The 27,075-nt window shown below is 36.3% G+C and overlaps 1 protein-coding gene and 1 long non-coding RNA gene across 3 annotated transcripts in view; both read right to left on the reverse strand.

Moving 5' to 3' along the window:
- Nucleotides 1-1,928: 1,928 nt before the first annotated feature.
- On the reverse strand, nucleotides 1,929-4,276 carry LOC113078431 (uncharacterized). Its single transcript, XR_003281503.1, has 2 exons — nucleotides 2,950-4,276; nucleotides 1,929-2,405 (listed from the first exon to the last, which is right to left on the reverse strand). It is a non-coding gene; the product is annotated as an uncharacterized LOC113078431 (long non-coding RNA).
- Nucleotides 4,277-7,456: 3,180 nt separating this feature from the next.
- The window catches only part of LOC113078419 (uncharacterized), an 88,066-nt gene continuing 68,447 nt past the window's right edge, over nucleotides 7,457-27,075 (reverse strand). For both annotated transcript variants that reach the window (XM_026250749.1, XM_026250748.1), the window contains exon 7: nucleotides 7,457-7,793. The gene's annotated coding sequence lies outside the window, so the exon portion shown is untranslated. The remainder of the gene's footprint in view (nucleotides 7,794-27,075) is intronic.

Consider the following 27,075-nt stretch of genomic DNA (forward strand, 5'->3'; position numbering starts at 1 on the left):
CAACAGTAAATATAATAATAGTTAGGCCTACTACGCTACTGAATTTTAATGCATATAATTGGTATAACATTTTGAGAACCACTGGCCTATAAACAGTTACTATAGTGCTTAGTTTTCAGCATTTCAATGTAGTTACGTGTCTAGGTAATTGCCTGGGAATACTAGGCTTGGCATATACAATTATGTGTTGTTAAATAACATAAAACTGTATGTGAATGCCATCATCTATCATTATTGTTATGCTATCATTAATTATGAAGATGGAAGTTTTTTTTATGACAAGAATTAGGCAGGAGATGTTTCTGTACCTGTATAAACCGAAACCACAACATTAAATCAGCTTTACCGGAAGTTTACGAGTATTGGCTTATCTTTATGCGGAATTACCATGCATATAGTCAACTGGTTACTAGGCAATGTAACAGGTCCTTCAGCTGACAAAGGCTCGCCATCTATTCTCTTGTCATGCGTGTCTTCATGTTCACACTCATATCACGGGAGAACGGTCTCATGTCAAACTTTTTAACTGGAACATAAAACCTGGGGCCGGTTGCATAAATCTATTTAAGACTAGTCTTGCAAGTTAGTCGTCTAATTTTTTTCTTTAAGACTGGTATTTACTTTTTAAGTCAGTTGCATAATATTTTAGACTGGTCTAATTTAAGACAAAAAAGTAAGACTGGTTCCCCCTTGGCTTACTTTCCTTTACAATCTATGTTGCCATGGAAACGAATAAACTGTCAAGTGCTCTAGATTCACAAATGTGGCCCGACTTTTGTCTTGCAAATTTTAATATTTGCTTTTATGAAAGGGCAATAAGAAGAGAAAGAGTTTTCAAAGATCGTTCAAACCCATTAGAAGTCCTTTCTGAAAAGGAACTGCTGGAGAAGCTAAGGTTTCCTAGACATGCAATACAAGAACTAGCAATTGACTTGGAGGAGCATTTGAGGCCTGAAACTTCAAGAAATTTCAGCATCTCTCCACTTCTACAAGTATGTCTAGCTCTACGCTTCTTTGCCACAGGATGTTTTATAAACACAGCTGCAGACTTAATTGGGGTACACAAGTCTACAGCATCAAGAATTATTCATCGGGTTGCCTGTGCACTGTCAGGAAGACTTCCACTTTATCTGACTGATGTCTCTACGTTGAACAAGGTGAAGGCAGATTTTTTCAACATTGCAGGATTTCCAAATGTAGTTGGAGCCATTGATGGAACACACATTAGGATTCAAGCACCTTCAACTCATGAGCCATTGTTTGTTAATAGGAAAGGCTATCACAGTATTAATGTGCAGGCTATTTGTGATGCCAAACTAAGAGTGCTCAACTGTGTTGCTCGTTGGCCAGGATCAACCCATGACTCTAGAATTTTAGTGAATTCCCAAATTCATGATGCATTTGAGAGAGGAGAATTGCATGGTGTGCTCTTGGGTGACTCTGGTTATCCACTAAAACCCTGGCTACTCACACCTTTCTTAAATCCAGTCAGTGTGCCTCAAGCTCGGTACAACACAGCCCATACCAAAACAAGAAATGTTATTGAAAGGTGTTTTGGAGTCTTGAAACGAAGATTTCATTGTCTGCATGCAGAGCTCAAAATGAAACCAGAAAAAGTCTGCAACATTATCTGTGCATGCGTTGTTTTGCACAACATGGCAAGGTAATAAATATGTTTTTAACTGTAATTAAAACTCCTAGCTACATATTCCCCAATGATTTTAAATTAAATGAGTAAAATATCATTTTCCATTTAATAGAGATCTTGCACTCCCAGACTTGGAGCATGACCAAATTTGTGAAGAACCCACTTTGGAGATTACTGAGGCAGGAGGGGAAGATGGATCTGGGCGTTACATTCGACAGATGATTGTAGAAAACATTTTCTCAGTTTGACTGAGAACAATGAAAGAATTTATACTTTTAAATTAAGTGGACATATTATAATTTATTAATTGAGACAATACTTACAAAATATTTGATGCATAGTATCAGTACAATCAGCTGAAATATGATATAATCTTCAAATCACTACACATTAACTTACACTAAAATTCTTCAAATCTCTTAAATATCTCTAAAGATTCTGTATGTAAACATTACATATGTAAATTCAAAATTAAATACCAGTACTTATTAAATAGACAATTGTTTGATTAGTTATTGGACAATGTTCGATGAGATCTATAGTTCATGTCCAAGTTTTTGTAGCTCCAACTTTAGCTTAGTTTTCTCTAATTCTAGTTTTTGTATTTCTAATTTTAGTTTAGTCTCTTCCAGTGTTAATATTTGATATTGTTTTTCAAGTATATTGTTCATGGTTATCTTGCTTGGAGCATCTTTCTGTCTCTCGGTGTCTGAGCCACTTCCCACAGGTGCCATTTGGGTGCTGTCCAAATCGTCATCTTTAAAAATAAATTTAAAAAAGAACAAGAACAACATTAGCAAAATTTGAAAAGTAACAGGCACTGTATTTTTTGTTGTACTTTTTTTCTGATAAAATGCACTACATGCTACTTCACCCTTTTGTAGTTCATTAATTTAAGACAAAAACACACAAAACAATTACTTAGCTATGTAAACTGGGACACTGCATAGACTTCTGTTTTTTTTTTTGTGTGTCACAGGCTATGTGAACACACAAAAAATTTGTGAAACATTGAACAGGTTAAATGGTCTTTATTGACAAAAGTAGTCTGATTATATATAATCGTATATAATATATAATTTTATCGTAACCGTTTTAAGCAATAAAGTAGCCTACTCGATGCTAGTGCTGCATCTTGAATAAGTCCGCTTAGCGTCGTGCCTTCAGCCGTGACTAAATAAATAGGCTACAGCACAGCCGCTTGTGCGTTATTGCTTACTTAAACACTGTTAATCTGTTTTAAACTAAAAACATTGTTGTGAGGAATAGTAGAGGGCTGAAAGATTGAAAGCATAGCTTACCTTCACTTTGTGTTGTTTGGTCATCCTGGCTTGTAACAGGAGCTTCGTCATCGACCAATGTCAGTGTCACCTCGCAGTCAACTATAAGATAATAAGTGTTACTCAATCTAAAACAGAGCAATAACCATTGACACATTATTACTCACGAGACTGTCTAAGCGGGGTTGATGTGACAGCGGTATGAGACTGTGTATCTTTCACCGCTGTGGGTAACGTCCGCCCGGATACTCCGCTCTCCCTCCCCCCGGGGATTCCCCAAAACATCGGAGATTCATCTCCGTATATTTCGATGATCATTTCCGTTGTCCTTTTCAATTTAGGACATGGTCCTCCCCCCGTTGCTGGGTTTTTTCGCTTAAAAATTTCCTTTTTTGCCTCTTGAACCATATTTTTAAACCGTTTTTGAAATTCTTTGACGGATCGGTTGACAGATGGGTTGACACTGTTAACTCTTTCCATAATTGTTGTCCAAGCTTTGTGTTTTTTGCTATTGCCGTTGTAATCGTTAAATTTGTTCATTAGAGTCGATTTAGCAGCATTGTATTCCTCTAATATACAAATATTTTCCGCAAAGGAAAACTGTGACGAGCGCGAACTGTCGGCCATTTTGTTTAAGTTGTTTAGCGTCTTATTTTTTCCACAAATCACTGCGATTTAGACTGTCTTAATAAAGATAGGTTTGAGCTTATTTTATGCAATGGTCTTTCTTCAGTGACTTTAGTTAGTCAGACTATTTCTTAGACACAGTCTTAAGATAATGACTATGTTTATGCAACCGGCCCCTGACCTGCACAACAGAACGTATTAATCCATCAATACAAATAAAGCGCTACAAAAAACTGTAAAGCACAATTCAAATCGCTCAAAATGGTGGCAGAACAGGCATTGTACTCGCTACTTCAGTGTTTTATACAATAACATTTTATTATAAATGGCATACATTAATATTTCATTAATATCAGTTGTTAAATTAGCTTTTGCCATGTAACGTTAATGGCAGACTCCTGTACTAATCAGCAGATACAGTAACTAACGTTAGATCAACAACTCACCAACAGATATAATTACTTACTTCACCCAAAATGGTTCGTTTGGGATGCAGCTCATATAAGTATCATTATTTCTTCCTTTTACGCGTCTTTCAATAAACTTTTAACAAGTTAAACAACGTTAATCACTCGATTTCTCAGCTTCCTCGCCTGACCGTTACCGTTCAAATTATGCACGCTAGAGTATCACGCGCATTCGGATTTCTTAAAGGGGAAGCGTCACGACAAAACCATTATAGATGTGTGTGTTTCTATGAATTCTTAGTCAAATCTAATACATTTTAACTTATTCGGATATTATATCATTTAAAATATTTGCCTTACTGTATTATGAATTAAATATAAATATATATATATATATATATATATATATATATATATATATATATATATATTTGTGTATATGTAGGCTGCATTTTTATGGGTTACAAGCACACACACACACACACACACACACACACACACACACACACACAGACACATACAGTGCTAATCTAAACAAGTAAAGTTACTCTTAAAAAGTAATTAACAGAATCAAATAAGATCCTACAGGACAAAGTGAATTTCCATAAAAAAAATCACAATGTCCAATACAAATCAATAAAAGATTACATGAAAAAATTAAATCCCATTCAATTAAACACAATGTCCAATAAGATTCTAAACATCAAATAAAATCCTACAGGACAAAGTGAAATTCCATTAAAATCAATCAGAATGTCCAATAGGATTCCAAGAGTCCAGTAAGATCCAATAGGACAAAGTGAAATTCCATTAAAATCAATCAGAATGTCCAATAGGATTCTAAGAATCCAGTAGGATCCAATAGGACAAAGTGAAATTCCAATAGGATTTTTTGACAAGGGCACGTCAGGTCGTCACGTGGGTTAGCCGTTTGAAAGTTCAAGACGTTCGGATAGACGTTCGAACGGTCGGTCGTTCGGATGTTTGATTTTGGCACGGAGTACCCGCCATACAATGTTATATTAAAGAGCTCGTCCGGACGCTATACCACGCCGCCGCACAGTTTGAGCGCAGCTCCAACACGTGACCGTGACGTCTGACGCCTGAATACTATGGGATTTTGTCCAGATGGCTGGCGAGCGTATACACGTTAGTTCTCCTCTCAGTTTGCTTAGTGAGTAGCAGATTTTGCACAAGATACACCTCATATGCGAGCGCGTTAGTGTGTGTGCGAGCGAATGAGTGTGTGTGCGTGAGTATGTGTGAGCACATGAGTGTGTGCGAGGGTGTGAGTGTGTGTGCAAGGGTGTGAGTGTGTGTGCATGAGTGTGTGCGAGCGCGTGAGTGTGTGTAAGAGTGTGTGGGAGCGTGAGTGTGTGTGCACGAGTGTGTGCGATCGCGTGAGTGTGCACACTCGTGCACAAGGGCGTGATTGTGTGTGCATGTGTGCGAGCGTGCGTGTGTGTGAGAGTCAGTATGTGTGCTAGCACATGTATGCTAGTGATGTGTCGTTCTTGAACGATTCTATGGCGGGTGGAATGTGACAGGATTACCTGCCGAAGTCGACAGTCGTGTACTTTTGCGTGTCATAAGAGTACATCGCCTCAACAGACGCGTGACAAGTACGCCGCCTCAACAGACGCGTGATCAGTACGCCGCCTCATCTGACGTCACCTCAACAGACGCGTGATAAGTAAACCGCCTCAACTGACTGTGACACAAAATACCTCAAATAGAGTTAAATTAAATAATTTTTTGGTTTTACATTATTTTACTACAAATTATACACCATCAACAGAGCTGAAAATTAGTTGTATTTTCACAATAACATCAACATAAATTCACACACATTAATTATTAAACATTATTCTGATTTGTGCCATTCTGAGGTTTTACTTTTGATATATTGGTTATGTTAATAGTTTTACTTAACACTCTGTTACGGTTCTCAGTTTGTCCTGTTTTCAGAGTCATGTCGACCATAAAATGTGCATATCAACCATTGAGCTAAATCATTTTGGTCAATAGAAGGTAATGAAAAGGTATTTTAATAAAATTGTTAAAGAAGTGTATTAAAAATTCAGGTGCATTTTGAAACACTTTAAATTGGGCTGTCACTAACGATTATTTTGTTAAATGAGCAATCTACTGACGATTTTTTTTTTTTTTTTTTGTAATACAGAAAAGACTTGAAATATTTGCTTAAACTGTAAATCTTTAAAAGTAGACTTAAAATATCTGTAACGATGAGGCAATAATTGGTTTAAATAAAACATTAAAAGCGAGTAATCATATGGTTTCACTGAACACTGTTAAAATACATAAAGGAATGTTCATCTAAACAATAAACGTATGTACAATATGTAATGTAAATGCCTATAGAGGGCGCCAGCAGCCTAAGTGATTGAGCAAGTTTGCATATTTAGATCTATATTGATGTAATCTTGTGTTGGCGTTTTATATATATATATATATATATATATATATATATATATATATATATATATATATATATATATATATATATATATATATATATGAATGTTTTCAACATTTTAAGTCAACAGATGAACTTTGCAGATGAGTTTGTTGACTGAGCTGCAAGAGATGTGTTCCACATAACAGTGAAACAATGAATATTATTGGAAACATATTGGTACAATTCAGAAAAATGCAGGCTTTACAAAATGTTTAGCCACAAACTATGCTGATATAGCGAGAAATTCACTTCGACAAGAAATATCCACACATTGGAGGATAAAAAAAAAATCTTAAAGGATTTTTAAAATTAAAAATCTAAAGTCTCAAAGTCTTAAAGGAATGGGGATCTTCATGTTGATCAAACTTTTTTTTAGAATAATGTATGGAGACGCAAATATTTAGCATGTCCCTTAAATATGTAACTTTTGGCCTGTAGGATAAACAATGATTTCACTAAAATGTAACATTTAATATACAACTAATTTTTCAGTTTTATGGCATCCCTTTTCCAGTTACATTTTTTTTCCGTCTTTTTGCAATTGACATTATTTCAAGCCATTGTTTGTACTGCTTGCTCATTTTCAGAAATAAAAGTACAATTAGTAATGATAAATCAGCATTGCTGTGTTATTGTATGTTGTGAGAAGTTTTCTGTGTCTTAAATTCATTAATGACAAATGCATTTGAAGTTTTGGGTTATTACAATACTAATCTAAAAATGTGAATAAAATTCAGAGTACATTTTGATTGGTATCAAACATTTAATTTGAAGACTTAAAAGACAACGTCAAACATTTCGAATTCAACAGAAAAAAAAAGAACAAGTATATATATGTATAAAAAACAGAACAAGCCTTTTGATGACAATGCCTTTTATATATATATATATATATATATATATATATATATATATATATATATATATATATATATATATATATATATATATGTATAAAAACAGAACAAGCCTTTTATATATATATATATATATATATATATATATAAAAGGCATTGTCATCAAAAACATCCTAATATTTCAACATGAACAACCAAAATAAAAAAAAAAACTTCAGGCTAGACCAAAATGTGGGGACTGTACAATGCCCAAAATCATGTGGCTGCTGAAGCTATCATACGTGGCGTGTACTGGGAGCCTCAGAATTAGTCCACACGTATTTGCCTCTGGAAAAACTCTCTTCACACCGTTTACTGGGTCATGAAGGAATGCCAGTGTAGGCACAGGATCAAAACCAAGTGGAGGAATTCTGTTCGTGCCTGTAGCAAACATCAACAAGTCGTCGAATGTCACTCTGACTTCTTCTTCTTCTATTGTTAGCACCGCATCTCCACCTAAAATGAAAAGATAGAAAAGATTTAAAAAAAAAAAAAGAATATGAGGGGGCGGTAGGTGGGTTGGAATTAAGAAAATTAAATCTTTTAGGTCTGCATGAATAAAAAAAAAAAAAGGCTGGTCTTTTCTTCCCTATAGTAACGCATGTCTGAGTTAAATGGTTGCTGCATCCTAATTCTCTTACTTGTACTACACACTAACAGTATGTTCTTTCAAACATACTGTCGAACCAGACAAATTAAAGAGTCTATCAAAGCTGTGTTGGAACACGAGCGGAATTCCCCAGGAAGTCATAAAACATTCTGTGCCACAAGCCCCAAGGAAGATAACCAACCAACCAACGCTTTCACAGAACAGCTTTCAACATTAACACCACTAGAACAATTATTGACAATATCTCGCAGAAGAGATTGTCAAATTTGTTGTTCGTAATTGAAATGCAACGCTGGACATCACATGGAAACCCATGAGAGTACTGCACAAGTTCCATTGACTTCCCCCACCTAGCAGAACCAGACTGAAATTCCTAAGGGGGAAGGGCTTTGAACCTCTGGTCTCCAACAGAACATCCCTATGTCAGAGAATGACAAAGAAACTGTCTTTTGTACATATATATGGACCAAAATGACTTCTAACTAAAGACTATTCATTTATATGTAACCCACACATTCGACTATAATGTATAATCACTTATTGTGTATGTCTTTTGATAACTATAGGATACATAGTCATGTCTAGTATTGATATAATCGAATCTGCTTGCTTGATATTGTCCTGACAATCAATTATTGGTCAAATCTATCATATTCGGTTATAGGAATCATGTCCAAAATTAGACCCTGCAAGAGTGGGAAAATTCGGACCACATGCTTGGTAAGATAAACATATGATTCATGATACCCCTGAGCCAAGACAATATCTGATTGGTCAAGACAACATTTGAGGTGTGGCCAACAGGCCAGTTTAAATACTTAGGACACCATAAATCTTCGCTTTTAGTTCTAGCCTTGCTTTTGCTATCAGTCATGCCAGCTTTTAGTCTCTAGCTATGCTGCTGCTATTAGCCATGTTTTTTGTCATCACTGTTCTTTAAGCGCGGTTGCAGCGTGCTTCAGCCTGCATGCCTGCTGCTATTTAGCCACGATGAGTAGAAACACAACCTTGTCTCGTCAAACTTTATTACAATAATACCACTTTATGAAAACACCTATTGTAAACGTACCTGGATGTAAGAGTCATCATTTTGTCACACAGAGTAGGCTACAATATCCTTTGTCTGACACATCCATTTCAAGTCAGTCAGTCTGTATTAATGAACAGGTGACCTGAATCAGGTGTGTTTAATTAAGGAGACATGCATATTGTGCAGTGATGGGGGTCCTCCAGAACCATTGTGCTGTCTGCATACATTTACAAAATAACAAGAATGTGTTTGCTAATTATATATTGTAGTTTACTTTATATCATAATAGGCTACTATTTGTCTATTCTTTTTTTTTTTTAAGTTCTGTGCTTCAGAGATAAATTGTGTTACTATGTATATTGATGTGCTTAAAAAATTGTATTAATTGTTTGGCAAATGCAGGTGTGTTTGACTAGGGTTGGAGCTAATTCTGCATGCCAGGTGCACTCCATTCATTGGTTATCCCTAGGCCTGGTTCTTAGTCCTGGTCATGTGGACCCTCTGCTATGCACATTTTGCATGTCTCTCTTATTTAACACTCCCGATTCAGTTCATTAGCTTGGTAAAAGAGAGCTCCGTGAACTGAACTGAGTGTGTAAGATAAGGGAGATATAAAAATTAAAGACAAATGGGGTCTTCCAGACTTTTACCAGTGATAGATGCAAAAAGCTAACATTTCTCATTGGATGGGGGTTTATCAGGTATGGGTAACTGGAATGTGTGAGGGTACACAGACATGGAGGCTTTATATTGGCATTGTACAGAGATGCATACTGCCATCAAGATTACATCTTTCATGAGAAGTCCATGGTTATTAGACCAAGACAATTCCAGCTCTCATTCTGCATGTGCTACAGAAGCACGGTAGACAGAGTGAATGTTCAGTCCAGATCTGTCTGAATATTGAACATGTGTGACCGATCATGAAAAGGACATTCAGGCAATGATGACCACAGACTGATGAGCAGCTGAAGAAGAAACAATTATTATCCTCGATTTACAAACAATTGAACACTGAAATTAAAAGGAAAGTTGACGTGACACAGTGTGAAACGTGTTTCTGTCCCATTTATCTTATATTTACAGATTACTGTTTATTTAGTCAGTGAAAACATTGAAAATTTTGTTTGCAGTTTTGTCAATCAAATAAATATTAAATATGGGTTTCTATTTAATCCTATCGAGATGTTTTATGTCTTGAGGTCTATAAAAGTTAAAAATAATAATGATAAATATAAATTTCAAAGCATTCTATGTACTGTAATTATAAACTATACTGTCAGTTTACCATAGTTATCCAAATTAAGTAAATCATTCGCGTTTTTTTTTCAATTCATAAGAATAAAAACTTCTTATATTTGGGTTAAAATCAATCCCATGGCGTCATCTAGTGGACAACATTAATATCACTGCCTTAGCGTCCCAAATATGATAAATTAATAAAATTAAGCATGTTTGCTTAGAACGACTTTGTTCTCGATGCCATTTAATGTTAAAGATCGAATGTCTAATGAATATCTATTATAAATACAACTTTATTTCTGTTAAAATTACACTCTTCTATGTCAAGATCACAAGGAAACAAGAAAGAAATGTAATTCAAGCAGAAATCATGCATTTCCTCTCAGTTTTTCCCTACTGTTTGTAGCATCCAAGCAAACTGAACATTAATGTGCTTGTACTTCACTTCAACACCAACTTAACAGATAAACATAATTTATCAAACATAAAATAGACTTTATGCAGTTATTATTATGCACTGTTACCACGTTTTGGGAAATACCTTAAAAACAACCTGTTACAAATGCATCTACTGTAATGCAAACCTTACATTTCGTGTAAAGCGAAGTATACTGAGACGATGTATATATCAGGCGTCTTGTGAGGCGGCGTATATTGAGACGGCGTATATATCAGGCGTCTTGTGAGGCGGCGTATATTGAGACTAGGGCTGCACGTTCTCAAGTTTTTCATTAACCGTTAACCGAGGCCCTTAGCGGTTAATACTCGGTTAACCATAGTTTGCCATAGTAACCATAACCATAGTAATTTCCGGACATTGGCCGAAAAAAAAAGGAATGTCCGACAAAATTTAATCTCTCCGGTCAAATTGTCCTATTAAAACTGCCTAATAATGCCGCCCATTAACACAATCTGAATTTGAGAATAAGCCTAAAATGTATAAGGCAAAAAGGTAACAAGCAGACTCCGCGGCCGCCTCGCTAAGGCTATGACTATGTTTGACACGTACAATATTTGAAAAGCGATAATTATTTATTTATTTATTTAAATTACATTTATATCTGAATTTATGTCAACCTATAGACTTTCAAATATCAAAATGTCATGAATTAATATGTATTTTTGTACAAAATGACATATAAACATATTTTCCTATTATACTTTGCCTGGAAACGCTTCCAACAAGGCGTCGGTTCTATTTCTAGCATGCACGCGTCGAGCCGCGCCTGAGCCGCGCGTCTCACGCAGGCAGTCGGCAAGCTCTAACCTGTTAACATGGGAGCCGAATTAAAAACAGACACGCCACGCAGCTGAGATGCTTTCGCCACGCATCCAGTGTGTCCTGACCGGCCTAATGATGCCCGGGTGTTGGCTGTTGAGATTACAACAACGAGGTTGTACTTGAAGTATATCTAAGCACTGTATTGCAATACTTGCATTTTGCCCCGTCACTCGTATTAGCCCGCTTCATATTAGAAAAATGACTTCTTCTTGTGGACATTACAAATGTCTGGGAGCGCTCTGGCGGTCTCTGGTGGTGCAAAAATGTATTACAACTAAATTCAATGCACGCCATTGACGTCACTTAACCGAGCAAAATGTTTCACTCGGTTACACAATTTTTAACGGTTAATCGGTTAACCGGTTAACCATGGACACCCCTAATTGAGACGGCGTATATATCAGGCGTCATCTAAGGCAACGTAGCTAGGTTCAGACGTACTGAGAACACGTACTATTTTTGTTAAATTTCTTACGTACGCCGTCGTCACGTCGCCGCCTATGATTGGTTCCAACAGTGACGTCGCCGCGGGTCTGTCGTCTGCCCTCCCATTTAATCCCATTCAAAAATGAACACGGACTGACGGCGACGGAAGGGTCGACTGCTCCTTCTCCTTCTCCTGCTAAGGCCTTAGATGTGTCACAAAATGCACGCCATAGTCTTCGTTTCGTTGGATGAAACGTCTCTCTCACTCGCAGCAGAGTCTGTGACAAGCAACAACTTCCCCTCCGCGCGCACTGATACCAGAAACACGCTCCGCCTTCACTCCGTGAATAAAGGATTTCAGTATGTTTGAAATGTTATGTTCATAACATAGCATATAAAATAATAATAATAATAAAAAAAATAACAGGAGCGTTTCAAAGTGGCTTAAGCTGTGTCTGCCGTGTCTGCTTTTTTCCCTATAGCCCATCACATGCCAAACTAATAACATTGTAAGCATTACATCTTTAATTGCTGCTTTCTGCTGTGAAAATTTTGTTTGTGATGAAAATAACAGTATATTTTTGTCAGTTATTTTATCTAAACAGATCGATTAACTTCTTCAAGACTTCAAAATCAGATAGCATGCTGATAATAGTAGCACTGTAAGATTACATTTGTTTGAAGGCATAATTGCAAAAGCGATTGAGTGTTAATCTGAGTGTTAATCTGGTTAAATCATGCTTTAACCCGAAAATAATCAGTAAAAGAAACAGTCAAACTCTTAACATCCCGCTCGACTCTTGCAGTCAACTTTCTGATCAAGCTAAATATGTTTAACATGAATTCTTGCTGAATATGCAGTTATATTATGGGCTGTTGGCATGAATTGTACTCGTGATGGAGCGCTCTTCCTCTTCTTAAATATATTAAATATAACAATAAGATTTTTTTTTTTTTTGCATAAGAATTGTACTTTTAGAGGAAAAAAAAAAAATCACAAATTTATAGCTTTCATTTTAATCAGACAGTCATATAACATGTTTGTGCCCAAATCTGAAGAATGTAATGCTATCTTTAAAAACTAATTGTATGTTTATGCAAAATAGTAAATATAAATCTACTAATCATGCAATACTTCACCACTAAATAAGAAGTGTTTTAATACTTATCTAATCAGGCCAATTAGAGTCATAACTTATCATTCACAATTTTTATTAAATCACACTTTCCCTTCACTAATCAATATTTAGGGGCCAAGCACCGAAAGTGCAAGGCACCTATTTGTATCCATTAGGGAAATTTTTTCTTCTGCCGCAAGTCTATGGTAGCCCATAGAACTGATTGCGGGAAAGTTGTATAATTTGGCACACTGATAGAAGACAGTCCCAACATTAACTATAGCAAATTTGAAGTCTCTAACTCCAACTCTTTAGCGCCACCACTTTTCCAAATGTTCAATATTTTTATGCTAATAAATTTTGAACCGTAAGCCAGAAAATGATAATTCTTTTTTCCTCTGAATCCTTGGCTCATGCCAAGTCGATTTAACCCCAAAATTCAAAAATCGCAAGGTTTAGTTTTTTTCTATTTTCAATTTTTCGAAAAACCTACTTTTTCGAACTCGTCCTAGACGGTTAGTCCGATTTTCACGAAAATTGGCTCAGATCATCTTCAGACCATGCTGGCAAAAATGTATGGAATTCAAGTTGATTCATCCAACCGTTCTCGAATGACGTTAACAAATTTGACGAAAAGCAAGCAAAAATACACGTGAGGCTATATCTCAGCAACGGTTTGGCATATTGAGACCAAACTTGGTGTGTGTTATATTAACCATGATCTGAGACTACCTGCAGTGTTTCCATGCACCTCCATCCACCTAGTGGTCAGGATATATGAAAAATGCATATTTTGGCTTATAACTTCTGAATGGTTTGGCCAAAAATCACACAACTGGTCTCTTTAGATTCAGTGAGTCATGTTGAGTTGAATGATATCCAGATTTCCCGTGTCAGCCATTTTAGGCGTCGGCCATTTTGAATAATGTTTTAAAATGCTGTATTTTTTGAACGCATTATCGTATCATTACGAAAATAATTACAAAAATATTCGGCTCCATGCCCTGAAGGTACTCAAAAAGTTTGGTGGCAGCGCCACCTTGTGGTCAAGAGTTATAATGAAATCTAAAAAATGCTAATAACTTTTGAGTCGATTAGACTATTGAAATGAAAATGGTCTCCCTATATTCTTTGCGTCATGCCGAGAACATCGATTCCAATTATGCCAAAATTGGCCTTACTTCCTGTCCGCCATTTTGATTAATGTTGAAAATCTACTTTTTCTAACTCCTCCTAGACCATTAGTCCGATTTTTACCTAATTTGACACATATCATCTTCAGACCCCACTGGCCAAAAGTTTTGTGGATTTCGTGTCGATATACGAAACGGTTCTCATTTAGCGCATCAACAAATTTGCTGGAAGGGTGCCAAAATGCATTTGAGGCTGTATCACTGCAAAGCTTTGACATATTTGCACCAAACTTTGTATGTGTCATTGTCACCTCACACTGACCATGCCACATCAATTTGGTAACAGCGCCACCTATTGGCCAAGAGTAATTAACGATTCATTAACCTTCAATTATGAAATTTCCAAAAATGCTAATCACTTTTGATTGCATTAGGCTATTGTAATGAAACTGATCTCAAAATATTCCTTGGGTTGTCCCGACAATAGACATACCAATTTTTTTGTAGGAAATCTGAACTCCCTGTCCGCCATTTTGAACTGTTATGTTACGTTATGTTGAAAACCAACTTTTTCTAACTCCTCATCAACCGTTGGTCCGATTTTCACCAAATTCGAATCAGATGATCTTCAGACTGTGCTGACAAAATTGTATGGATTTTGTGTCGATAGACAAAACCGTTTTCGCATACCACAAATTAGAGCCTTTATCGCTGCCATGCTTTGGCATATTGACACCAAACTTTGTGTGTGCCATTGTCATCTCTCACATCATATTACTAGTGGTTGTATTTTTTTTTTTTTTCAGCCATTTCAATTACAATCATCCTAAAATTGCTGTTATTGCTCACTGTTGCATTTGGTGTGGTCCTCCTTGCCATGCTTAGCTCCTAAATTTGCCACTGGAGTGCTTGGCCCCCGTAATTGCTGCTTGCAGCTATATTTTTGTTTGTTTTTATTAAACAGAAGGGTTCATTACATTACCAAATGTAGATTCACACACAATGTATCTTTAATTTGGCCAGAATTGCAGATGTCTGTCTTAATATCCCATAAGGTTTAGAGAAAATGTTAATATTACATATTACAAATTGTCAGATATGAGATGAACTATGGTGCAAGTTTGATTTTTTACTGAGCACCATTACACCTCTAATAATTGACTTAAAATCAATCACATTCAAATAATAAAGCTCCATTCTTTACAATGCCTTCCTGTAGCTCAGGATGCTAGAATGCCGAGATAATGGGTTTGATTCACAGGGAATACAATTTATTAAATGACTTAAATACAGTGTAAGTTGGTTTGGGAATGAAATAGATATATTTGATATCTTTGCTGTATTAATAAAGGCAGATTGCTAACCCTTTCTAAGCTGTTGTGTGTGTTAGTGCAGAGCAGTGGTGTACAGTCAGGGAACAGCAGCTGCAAACATCATCATAAAATACACGAGGCACTGACGGATGATCGTTTAGAGCAGTGGTTCCCGAACTTTTTTCCTGCTCACCCCCTTCTATGTCCCAACCGGGTTGGTGCACCCCCAATCCCCACTTAAAAAAAAAAATGCAACAAAGCTTTGTTTTATCGCTATATAAAGAGTCATGTTAATCATGCACAAATAACCAGAACACGCATGACAATAACAACAAAGTTTCAATATAGCTGCAAGCAGCGATGGCGGGCTCAAGCCACCAATGCCATCGCCACCCCGGTGGCATCAGGTAAACTGTGCCCAGCGGGCAAATGCATTCACAATATCCCTCTGGCAGTGAAGTTTTAAAGGATATGGCAGTTAAAGGGTTAATCCGAATCATCTAGACTTTAAAATCACATTCACAGAACAATATATATATATATATATATATATTAGGGGTGTAACAATACGCGTATTCGTATTGAACCGTTCGGTACGACGCTTTCGGTTCGGTACGCGGTACGCATTATGTATACCGAACGGTTCGTTGGAGTAATTAATTATATTTGAAAAAAAAAAAAAAAAAGAGAGAGAGAGAAATATAATGATATGCGTTCAACAAGGTAGCCCAATAACCCAAACAACGTAACAGGCAACGCCCCTGACACTCCCGAAGAAGAAAAAAACAATCTTATATGTTTATGTTAGGCTACTCAGCAGGCGCTCGCTCACTCAGTACACGCTGAAGGCTCGTTGCAAAATAGCCAATGCGTTTAACAGACTAGAAATGAGAAGATCCTCCAATAACCAACAGGTCTGGTGTTTGGGTGCACTTTGGATTCCCTTTAAGCTATAATGGTGATGGCAAGAGAGTGGTGGATAAAAAAACAACGGTATGTCGCATCTGCAACATGACAGGGTACACCAGCGGGAATACAAAAAAAAAAAAAAAAACACCAGCGGGAATATCTGGGATATATGCGTCAGTACTATCTGGGAAAAGACGAAAAAAAGGAGAAACATGCACGCAGCAAACTATCCCTGCAGCATTTAGAAACTATAGCTTACAGGGAATCCAACCCAAACACCAGACCTGTTGGTTATTTTAGGATCTTATATTTCTGGTCTGTTAAAGGCATTCGACATTTTGCAACGAGCCTTCAGCGCGTGCTGAGTGAGCGAGCGCCTTAGGGGCCGTTCACATATCGTGCCTAAAAACGCATGGAAAACGCTAAGCGCGTCTTTCTCCTCCTTTCCAAAGCGCTTGGGCAGAAGCGCTCATGAGGCGTCTGTCTTTGCTAAGCAACAATGACGTGCTCTCTCCATGAGACGCGGAAATTTCAGCGAAGGATAAATGGATTTGCAGCTCTAAAAATCGCTTGCAGTAGCTCTGCTACTAAATTTATTTCAAAATTGCAATCCATATACAACTATGATCAGCTGATCCTTCATCTTGGCTGAGCTCTCAACGTTGTTACGGGAAAGGATGAAGCTGATTGGTTAGTTCTTGTCACATGACCCGCGGTGCGCTTGCGGCATTCTGAAAAGTTGAGATGTTTTTACATTTTGCTGTATCTAAAACGTATCGAACCGAACCGAACCGAACCGTGACATCAGTGTATCGTATCGAACCGAACCGTGAATTTTGTGAACCGTTACACCCCTAATATATATATATATATATATATATATATATATATATATATATATATATATATATATATATATATCAGTGATCGACCGATGTATCGGTTTACCGATATTTTTCCCGATATTTAAGCATTTTTCCATAATCGGGTATCGGTTTTGTAATATCGGATTCGCCGATTTACGGCGCCATCTTGTGGCCGTTTTGAGATTTCCGCCATTGCAGCCCGGGCGTCTGAGGTGATCAGTCAACAACAACTCAGTGCACAGGTAAAGTATATGTTCTACTTGGTTTGCTTTAATTAATCAACTTTATTTAACATAACAGACATGCACAAATGAGATCTGAGACATAAATTCCTGATATAGTTAATTTATGCAGCTTGTTTCTAAACAATTGAGACGAACTCATCGAGTTACGTAGTGTTCGTCATGTCCTGCTCCAATAAAGACGTATCTTTAAATGAATTAAATAAAACAGACATGAATGAGTGCATGTTGAAAATAAAAAGAAAATGTTTTTTTTATTCTTTTATTATGTGTTTTATGTTCTGTCGCTGTTATTCTGTTGTACTGCGGAGCTTCTGTCACGAAAACAAATTCCTCGTACGCTATGTGTAAACATACCTGGCAATAAAGCTCATTCTCATTCTGATTCTGAAAAGCGTTGAATTTAATTCTCTATCTGTTGTATTTGCTCACCATTATTCTAGAAGAGAAAGTTTGTTCATATTGCTTAGCAACTGACGGATGATCTGGAGGCTTAAGCACGGCCACTGAATGAAACTTTTGACAAGATTATCTTGTTTAAACACCCTAGATTATATTATCATTTACTGCATAACAATTATTTCGCTAATAGAGCTCGGGCGTAGACGTCATGGAATGGTGCATTGTGGGTAACGGCGGCCATTTTAGAGGTATCGCAAAGCAGGTTTGTAATAAGATAATAGCCAGTATCCAGAAAAAGTTATAGAACGTGACAAAAAAAGTTGCCTATACCTATACGGACAAACTTAATAATGAAGCCAAACAACGCTACTTAAAAAAAAAAAGAGGTTGTAGGCGGAATCGATCCCTATGAACACATGAAAGTTTACCAAGCCTCAGTTTCCCTGATAATTTATCCTACCGGGTCTGTGGAGTGAGCGCTTACACCTCCGATCAATTTAAAAATGTCACTTTCACTTTTCAAAAAGTCACTGGAGGCTCACCTGCAGATCATAAATGGATCTGCAAATTAAACGTGGAGAAAACAATCTTTTTCACTAAGGAAATGTTAACATTAACCAAGCATCAGTGGTGACACACACACACACACACTTATCAGATTCTGCGAGCTATGAAGCTTGTCTATGCGGGTTTGTTACACTTCAGGAGTAATTACTCACCTATCATACTTGCAAAAATCCACTGTTTTCCTCCGGTAGTTCTGTAATCCGGTATAATATTGACGAACATTCACCTCAGACACAACCCACCATTCACCAAAACAAGACGCTTAACTTCCTATTTTGAAGTTCGTTCCAGTTTTTTATTTTTTTTTAAACAAGTTGTTCAAATTTGTTAAATACAGTCAGCACAAAAATATCAAAAAGCAAATTAAGTTCAGGATTGGGTCAAAAGAAAATGTTTAAACAAAAAATACAGACACTAAACTGACTCCCTTACTGGCCAAAAACTAGAGAAAACGTAATGTGTTTGTGTCTGAGTTTGTGTGTGTGTATGTGAGAGAGAGAGAGAGACCATACACAACATGTCTCACCATAACTATGTATTATAATATTATCGAAGGTGATGGTTTCCCTCCGTACAGTGGTGACCCAAGCCATCTGACGCCTCTTGGTGATTTCAGACACCTTGTGTTTTTTTTCCAAGTAGGAAAATGTTGAAAACTAATATGATTCACGAGGCGTTTGCCCTGTCGATCATGAAACCGATTACAGCAGGTCACAATACAGAAATACTGAACCATTTTCCAAAAAATAATCAAAATTAATGACCAAATGACCAACGTTACCTAATGCCTACTATACAGTACATCTACTTCTGTACCGCGATTCCCACAATGCATTGCGACGTGACGCAACGATCCCGACCTCTATACACATATAAATATAGCCTACCGCTTTGTGGAAATTAATTATTTATTATCTCCATGCGCGATCGCGGTTGATTAAGTTATAATCAAACAGCACTTTGTCAGTTGGCATTTCATGATTAAACATTAGATTAAATTTAGATCATAAAATGCCAACTGACAAGTGCTGTTTAACTTTATATAGTCTCGGGAAAAAAAGTTCGTTCATATTGCTCAGCACCAGACTGGGTTGATGATCAGGAAGCCTCAAGCAATGCCACTGAATGAAACTTTTGACAAGATTATCTTGTTTAAACACACTAGATTATATTATCATTTACTACATAACAATTATTTCGCTAATACACATATACATATACCGCTTTGTGGAAATTAATTATTTATTATCTCCATGCGCGATCGCGGTTGATTAAATTATAGTCAAACAGCACTTTGTCAGTTGGCATTTCATGATCTAACGTTAGATTGAATCTAGATCATAAAATGCCAACTGACAAGTGCTGTTTAATTTTATATAGTCTCGGGATAAAAGTTCGTTCATATTGCTCAGCACCTGACTGGGTTGATGATCAGGAAGCCTCATGCACGGCCACTGCATGAAATTTTTGAAGGAAGCAGGCTTACAGGGCAGAATGCTGAAAGACTCTGTTTTCTACACTAAAACCTAGTTCTGCTTAACTGGGAGTATTAAGTTACACTACTAAATAGCTATGCACTCCTAAATAGCCCTCCCGCCCCCACCAATATGTTAGAATCATTTTTGTGCTTTATTTTTTTACCCGTTTTTATTTTTTTACCTCATCAAAGCTTTTATTTTAAAATAAAGACACTTGCACTTGCACAGTGCACTTAAATTTTTAGGACTCAGACCCCTCTATTTATTTGTGTATAAATATAAAGTTTTTTTTGTATGCAAGGAAGGAGTGATTGTTATAAATAAAATGTTTTTTTTCAGCTCATTTGTGTTGTAATAATTGTCAGAAACAGAAGTATAACAGTAAATAAATATCGGTTCTGCATATCGGTTATCGGGTACATAAACATGCAAATAATCGGTATCGGTATCGGTTATAAAAAATCAATATCGGTCGATCACTAATATATATATATAACTTTAGTAACACTTTACAATAAGATTCCATTTATAAACATTATGTTAACATGAACAATATTTATATAGCATTCATTCATGTCAGTTAATATTCCAAACTTAAACATTAAAACATTGTTTTATTGTGATTTTTTTCCAAGCACATTTTACCAATTCCAAACCATGTCAATCTTAATAACTACCATTATTTTTTATTTAATCATTTATGAGTGCTATACAATAGTCCAGGAAAGCTGGAAGAGAAAAACAGGTCAAGAAGAACTGACAAAAAGAATTGCAAAATAATTAGGAATTAATGTGAAGATAAATTTTTAGTCAATTCTGCAAGACAGACTTTCAGGAAAGGAGGTGGAATAAAAATGAGCTCCTAAATCTTAATCCCAGATTCTGGAAGATATACTCCTCAAACCATCGAACAAGAGGAGGTGGTGCTGGTCCTTCACGATTCACTCTAATCTGTTTATTAAGCCTATATATAAAGCCTTAATATATAGTATTTCACAATACTTCATGGTATTCGAATTAAATCATTTTTTGGGATCTTAAGTCTCTCAGAGCCTGACACCGAGTAATTCTGGAGACTCCAGGAAAGTGGCAGTTCTGTAAAATGTTGGCGCTGGAGACTAAATGCTCTCTGATAGTTTCACACCTAATTCACTTAACACACACACACACACACACACACACACACACATTACCCACAGTGACAGTGGGACTGAGTTACATTAGATGTATGATAGTTTTTTTAATTTTCTATCATCCATATAGTGTTGTATAGTCATGAAACTATTGTCATGAGACCAGTCATTCTGAGGAAATATGCCTCAGAATGACTTGTCTTCTATGTGTACATTTTTTTTTTAAGTGTTTAGAAGCTGCACTCTAAAAAAATAAAAAGACATTTACTGGTTCCTTTTTTACTATTATTTCAAAAAATCACCACGACAAAACCATTCAAGCTATCCAAAATTCATTCACACCTGTTCTGTAAGATTAATTCTTTAAACAGTGGTAAAAGAGGATGTGGTGCTGAACCTTCAAGAGTCACTCAAAACGTATCTGTCCATAAAGCCTATAAAGAATTATTCTTAATATACAGTTCACAATACTTCAGCTTGTTATTCTAATTAAGTGAGGGTCATTTTATCAGTAAAATTCCTAAAATACATATTATTTTATTTGAAAGATTTCTATAAATGATTTAAATCATACTCGTTTCTACAATAATTATTTAAAAGTAATCCTATAGCTCCCTCTGGTGGCCATTATAGGTACTAAGAATTGCAAGCTTGATTTATAAGTTATGATAGTTTTAATTTTATGCTGGCTCTTGAAAATGATAAAGCTATGAAACTTACTGTGCTTCCTTCAAATGAGGACTTCTACTTATATAAAAAATTATGAAGAGTTAGAATGAAAAATTTTAAAGATATAGTAAAATAACTTGTATTTTTTATGTTACTTTAATAAATCTCTATGGCAACACCATTTAAGCTATCCTAAACCCATTCACAATTTAACATCTCAGTATTTTGGCATCATGTTGAAAAAGGAGTATGGAGTAGTATGAGGAGGAGTATGAATTCATTTACAGGCTGATTTTATCATAAATCCACAATAAAATTTCTGAGTTCTGTATCAATCTGTGTTGTTGTTTGTTTATTTTTATCTTTTATTTTTCATAGGAAGATAACTGACCCTTTACTCTCCTTTTTAATAAATGTGCTTATAAACCAAGGACAAGCTATTTATAGCTGTATTTATGAACTGCTTACTCCTGACTATTAATATTGGGACAAGGCTTTATAAAGCATGAACTGACTATTTAATAATGAGTGCAGTTATTATAAAGTGTTATCAATGAATTTGCTAATGTTAACAAATTAGACATTATTTTACAGTGTTATCAAATCCTTAAATGACTCATAAGCATTTGTGAAAGTTCTGCTTGCATTACAGCTTAGTATTGATCTGTGAGCTGAACAGATTTACTGTTACATCCATGAGATTATGTAAATTCAAATAAATATAATGTCACAGGATGTCATAGGTCAGTATCAAATGAGTTTGAAATTATTATTTGCAGCACAAATAAGTTTTTTTTAGGATTTTTAAAAATCCCTAAAACTGTCAGAAAAAGGATAAGGCCTAAGCTATTTCTATGTGAGTGGCTAAATTTATTTTTGTTTTTATAATTGTAATACACAAACTATGAAATTATACAAAATGTATAAAAAGGTAAATAAATAAATACGCACACATTAAAAAAGCAGCCAAGTCGAATGATTTTTCTTTTTTATATAGATTAAAATTGAAGACAGAAGCAAGTGGTAAATGTGGTCACTTAAGTATTCAAATCCAGTAGATCCACTTCAGATTTATTTCTCAACAGTTTATTTTCACGTGGCTGTTTTCGTTTATATTCGCCAAGCTATTTTGAAATAATCTTGTCCGTGATGTGTTCGTTCGTACGACGAGAGGCAGAAACCTGCAGCTCAAGAGATATGTTATTCTGCCAGTCGCGCTTTCAAATAGTCTTGCACACTTTATAATGGGTGTACTGTGTGCATCGGTGGCAATATTTTATTTAAAAAAAGCTCTTAAACGAATAAATTCGTTTGTTTTCAGCTCGTAACACTACGCGCTGATCGGAGCGGTGATTTCAGATAAGCAGCCGCAAATATTTAATTTTTACACAAACAGTTCAAAAACATCTGAATTTAGTTCTTGGTGTGTTCTAATTGGTGAATTGTGTGATATCGCTGCAACACTTTATTTTAAATAGCTATAAAACAAGAATAAACTCGTTTTTTTCTGAGCTCATCATTCCACACGCTGGTGCTCAGAGCGGTGATTCATCTCTCGTGTTTCTCACATATCACTGACCACACATCAATTATTAATGAGCCCTGACCTGGTAATAATCATATATGTTGCTTTAGCTTGTCAGTGTGAATTAAATCCAAGTATTTATTTGTATTTTAACCGATTTAAAAGTGAAACCAAAAGAGACTCTCCTCCCTTTTTTAGTCTTGAATTGCACCTAGGGGCGCTATTTCTCTCAGACAATGGAAGTCTGAAGCACATATACTCCAACAGAGGGACAGAGTGAGATGAGATGTCTGACAGTTTTTTAATTTTCTGTTATCCATACAGTGTTGTAAAGTCGTGAAACTATGCATATTTCCTCAGAATGACTTTTTCATATTTATGAAAAAATTATTTGACGTGTTTGGAAGCTGCAATTTAAAAATACAATAATGATTCCCTTTGTAAGGTCATTTAAAAAAATCACCATGGCAAAACCATTCAAGCTATCCAAAATCCATTCACGATTTAAGTTCCTATCAGAAATACTGATGTGTGTTCAGAGTTTTGTGAAATTCTAAGTATGTTATTTGCCTCAAAATCACCTGAGAAGTATTCCAGTTTGACATGTTGCCACGCCAACAATTTTTTAGATATCAATATCCCCCTTGCAGATTTATATCGGCTGTGTTTTAACATTATTCTGATGAAGTTTGAAGCAAAACGAGTAATAATAAGATGCTGAATTCAAATCATTTTGAAAATGACACTTCCTTCTGCCAGTTGGTGGCGCTATAACTTTGACTCCTAATAGTCACATATATGCGATCGACATCATACAACGAATAATCTGATGAAGTTTGATTAAAATCAGGAAATGTATGTGGATGGAATTAGACACTTCCTGTTTCTCTTTTCTCGCCATAATTTCAACGCCTCGCCACGAGCAAACCATTTGAGATATCAAAAATCCCCTGGCAATTTTTCATCCCCAGTGTCTTGAGATCATGTTGACCGAGTTTGGCGGCAATCGAGTAAAAATCCTATGACAAGTATTTCAAATTCCAGAGCATGCGCTTTTTACATAACTCTGAATAGCTGACTTCCTGTTGGGTGGAGCCTATGACATGCAATACGAAAGTTGTTCGGCACGATGAGATCTATATGTGTACTGAGTTTCATATGAATATGTGCAAGTATGTGTGAGCTATACATCAACATTTCTGACTGTGTTCCAGGGGGCGCCGTAGAGCCCCTGTGCCACGCCCGGGTCCCAGCTTCTGCAGGCTCCTAAAGGCCACAGATTCCAAAGTGTGCGCAAATTTTCAAGAGTTTTTGAGTGTGTTAAGGACCCCAAAAGCCCCCACAACTTTGACGAAAAATTTGAATACTAAACCCTAAATAGCCAACTTCCTGTTGGGCGGAGCCTATGATATGCAATACAAAAGTTGTTTGGATTGATGAGATTTATATGTGTACCGAGTTTCATACGTCTACGAGCAAGAATGTATGATATATGGCCCTCCATATTCCAGGGGGCGCTGTAGAGCCCCTGTGCCACGCCCGTGTATCAGTCTCTGCCCGGCCCTAATGGCCGCAGGTTCCAATCTGTGTGCCAATTTTCAAGACTTTTTAAGCATGTTAAGGGCCCCAAAAGCCCCCGAGACGTTGAAAAAAAAAAAAATAAAAATAATAATAATAATAATAATAAATAATCCTAAGGAAAACAATAGGCCTCTCGCCCTTTGGGCTTGAGCCCTAAATATAATGCAACAAAGCTACACATAAGCTTCCACTTTTAAGAGGACGAGTGACAGACACAGGCTCAGTAACCGAAAGCACGGCTATTTTCAGCCGCCTAAAAGGAACATTGCAGCAATAGGCTAGGCGTATTGAATGACCATGGAGCTAGCAGCAGCATCATCTCAACCCGCGGCCCCTCACAAATTCAAATGCGGCCCACCATGCTGAACACAATTATTATTTTTATTATTTTTCAGTTTTACAATTAATTTTTTTTTTAATTAATTTAAAAATGTACTTAAGAAATATAAGCTATAGACTAATGTTTTTTGTGTGAAATCATTTTGTTTTTCATATATATTATTTTCAGACATGAGCAGACCTACTCGTATAACATTACGCGTTTAACAAACACGTACAAGCGCGCACTTTGGCAGAATTCAATTCAAATAGCCATCATCAGCCATTAGTTAAGGTAAAATTGAGCATCAGAATGGACAAATTAGTTTTTAAGGGAGAAAAAAACGAAATGTGTAAAATGCCAGTGAATGAACACATACAAACAAGAATAGTCGCAGTATCAGTAGTGAAGGAGAGTGCTGGATTTTCGATTTGCCCCGCATTTTACTTGAAGTAGTTCAGGCAAATAGAAACACCATACACTACGTAGCAATCCTTAATTGAAGAAATGTGGCAAAACATCTCTGGAGAGAACCTCATATTATTCAATTCGAAAGTGCTTTACATATTTGGATCAACATAGGCTACATTTGTGAATGCACATTTTCTGCAATGTCGCGCGTCAAGTCATGCTCCCGTGCGCGTCTTACAGACGGTAGGTAGGTGTGATGTAAACCTCATCATGGGAGAATGTGTAAAGAGGCTCTGAGAGGACGAACGTGCAACAATAAAATTAGCCTACATACGATCCACAACATAATTAAGTTGCAATGAGCATAGGCTCAAATATAAAATAAAATGAAAGAGGATGCATCTGGAACTTTTCAAGTGTAGTGCAAAAGTCACTCAGCCTGCAGCGAGAGAGAGATTTCCTCAAGATTTTTTCTTCGCTCATTTTCTTTCTCTATTCTCTTCGTCTCTGTTGCCTCCAAATCCTCACTCTCTCTTGGCCCCTCTCCTCCTGACTAACAACTTTATCATAAGATGTCTGCAGTACATAAAAGAAGAACAGTGCATCACATCTGTCTTCTACATTTCCATAGAAAACTAATAAATTGTAGTTTTTATAATAAATTTTATTTTATAAATAAATTATAGTATTTAAAATAAAAGCGATTACAAAGGAAATGTTTACCGTTCATGTTTTTTATTGTTTGGAAATATCCCACTTAAAAAAACAGACCGCCATTACATTTTTCCTCTCGCGCACCCCCTGGTGGCAGCTCGCGTACCCCTGGGGTGTGCGCACCACACTTTGGGAATCCCTGGTTTAGAGCACATTAACTCTTTACTCTGTTCACTCTCCTTCCACTAACACATTACAACACACTCTTGACATTTGTCTTGTATTGACATTACATTCTTATACAGAAGAATGTTGGTAATTAAGTTGGCCTGAGAAAGCCAACTTACTGAAATTCTATTTAAACTTATTATGTTGGCTTGGCAACAAGCTATTTAAACTTCTTCTTTTTCTTATTATTATTTTTCTGAGAAAAATTCCAAACGCTACTCCTCCTAGGTCTTTAAAGCCACAAGCCCCAAACTCGACAGACACCTGCGGGATAGAGTGGTGGTGTGTGCTATATCTTTTCAGAGTGATCAGACTTAAAGTTTTTTTTTTATTAATTTTTAAATGTAAAAATACATTACCCATAGACTTACATTGTCTGAGAAAAATTGCGCCCCTACAGTTGCAATAGCCGAGAGAGATTTAAGGGAGGAGTCAGGTTTCGTTTCGTTTCGGTTAAAAATACAAGTAAATAATACAATTTCCTTCAAACTGACAAGCTAAACCAACATATCTGATTAGTACAGGGGTTAGGGCTCATTAATAATTTATTTCTGGGCAGAGATCAGTCAGATAGACGAGAGAAGAATCACGGCTGATCAG

The sequence above is a fragment of the Carassius auratus genome, unplaced genomic scaffold, assembly GCF_003368295.1.
Source record: "Carassius auratus strain Wakin unplaced genomic scaffold, ASM336829v1 scaf_tig00025698, whole genome shotgun sequence".
Classification (NCBI taxonomy): Eukaryota; Metazoa; Chordata; class Actinopteri; order Cypriniformes; family Cyprinidae; genus Carassius; species Carassius auratus.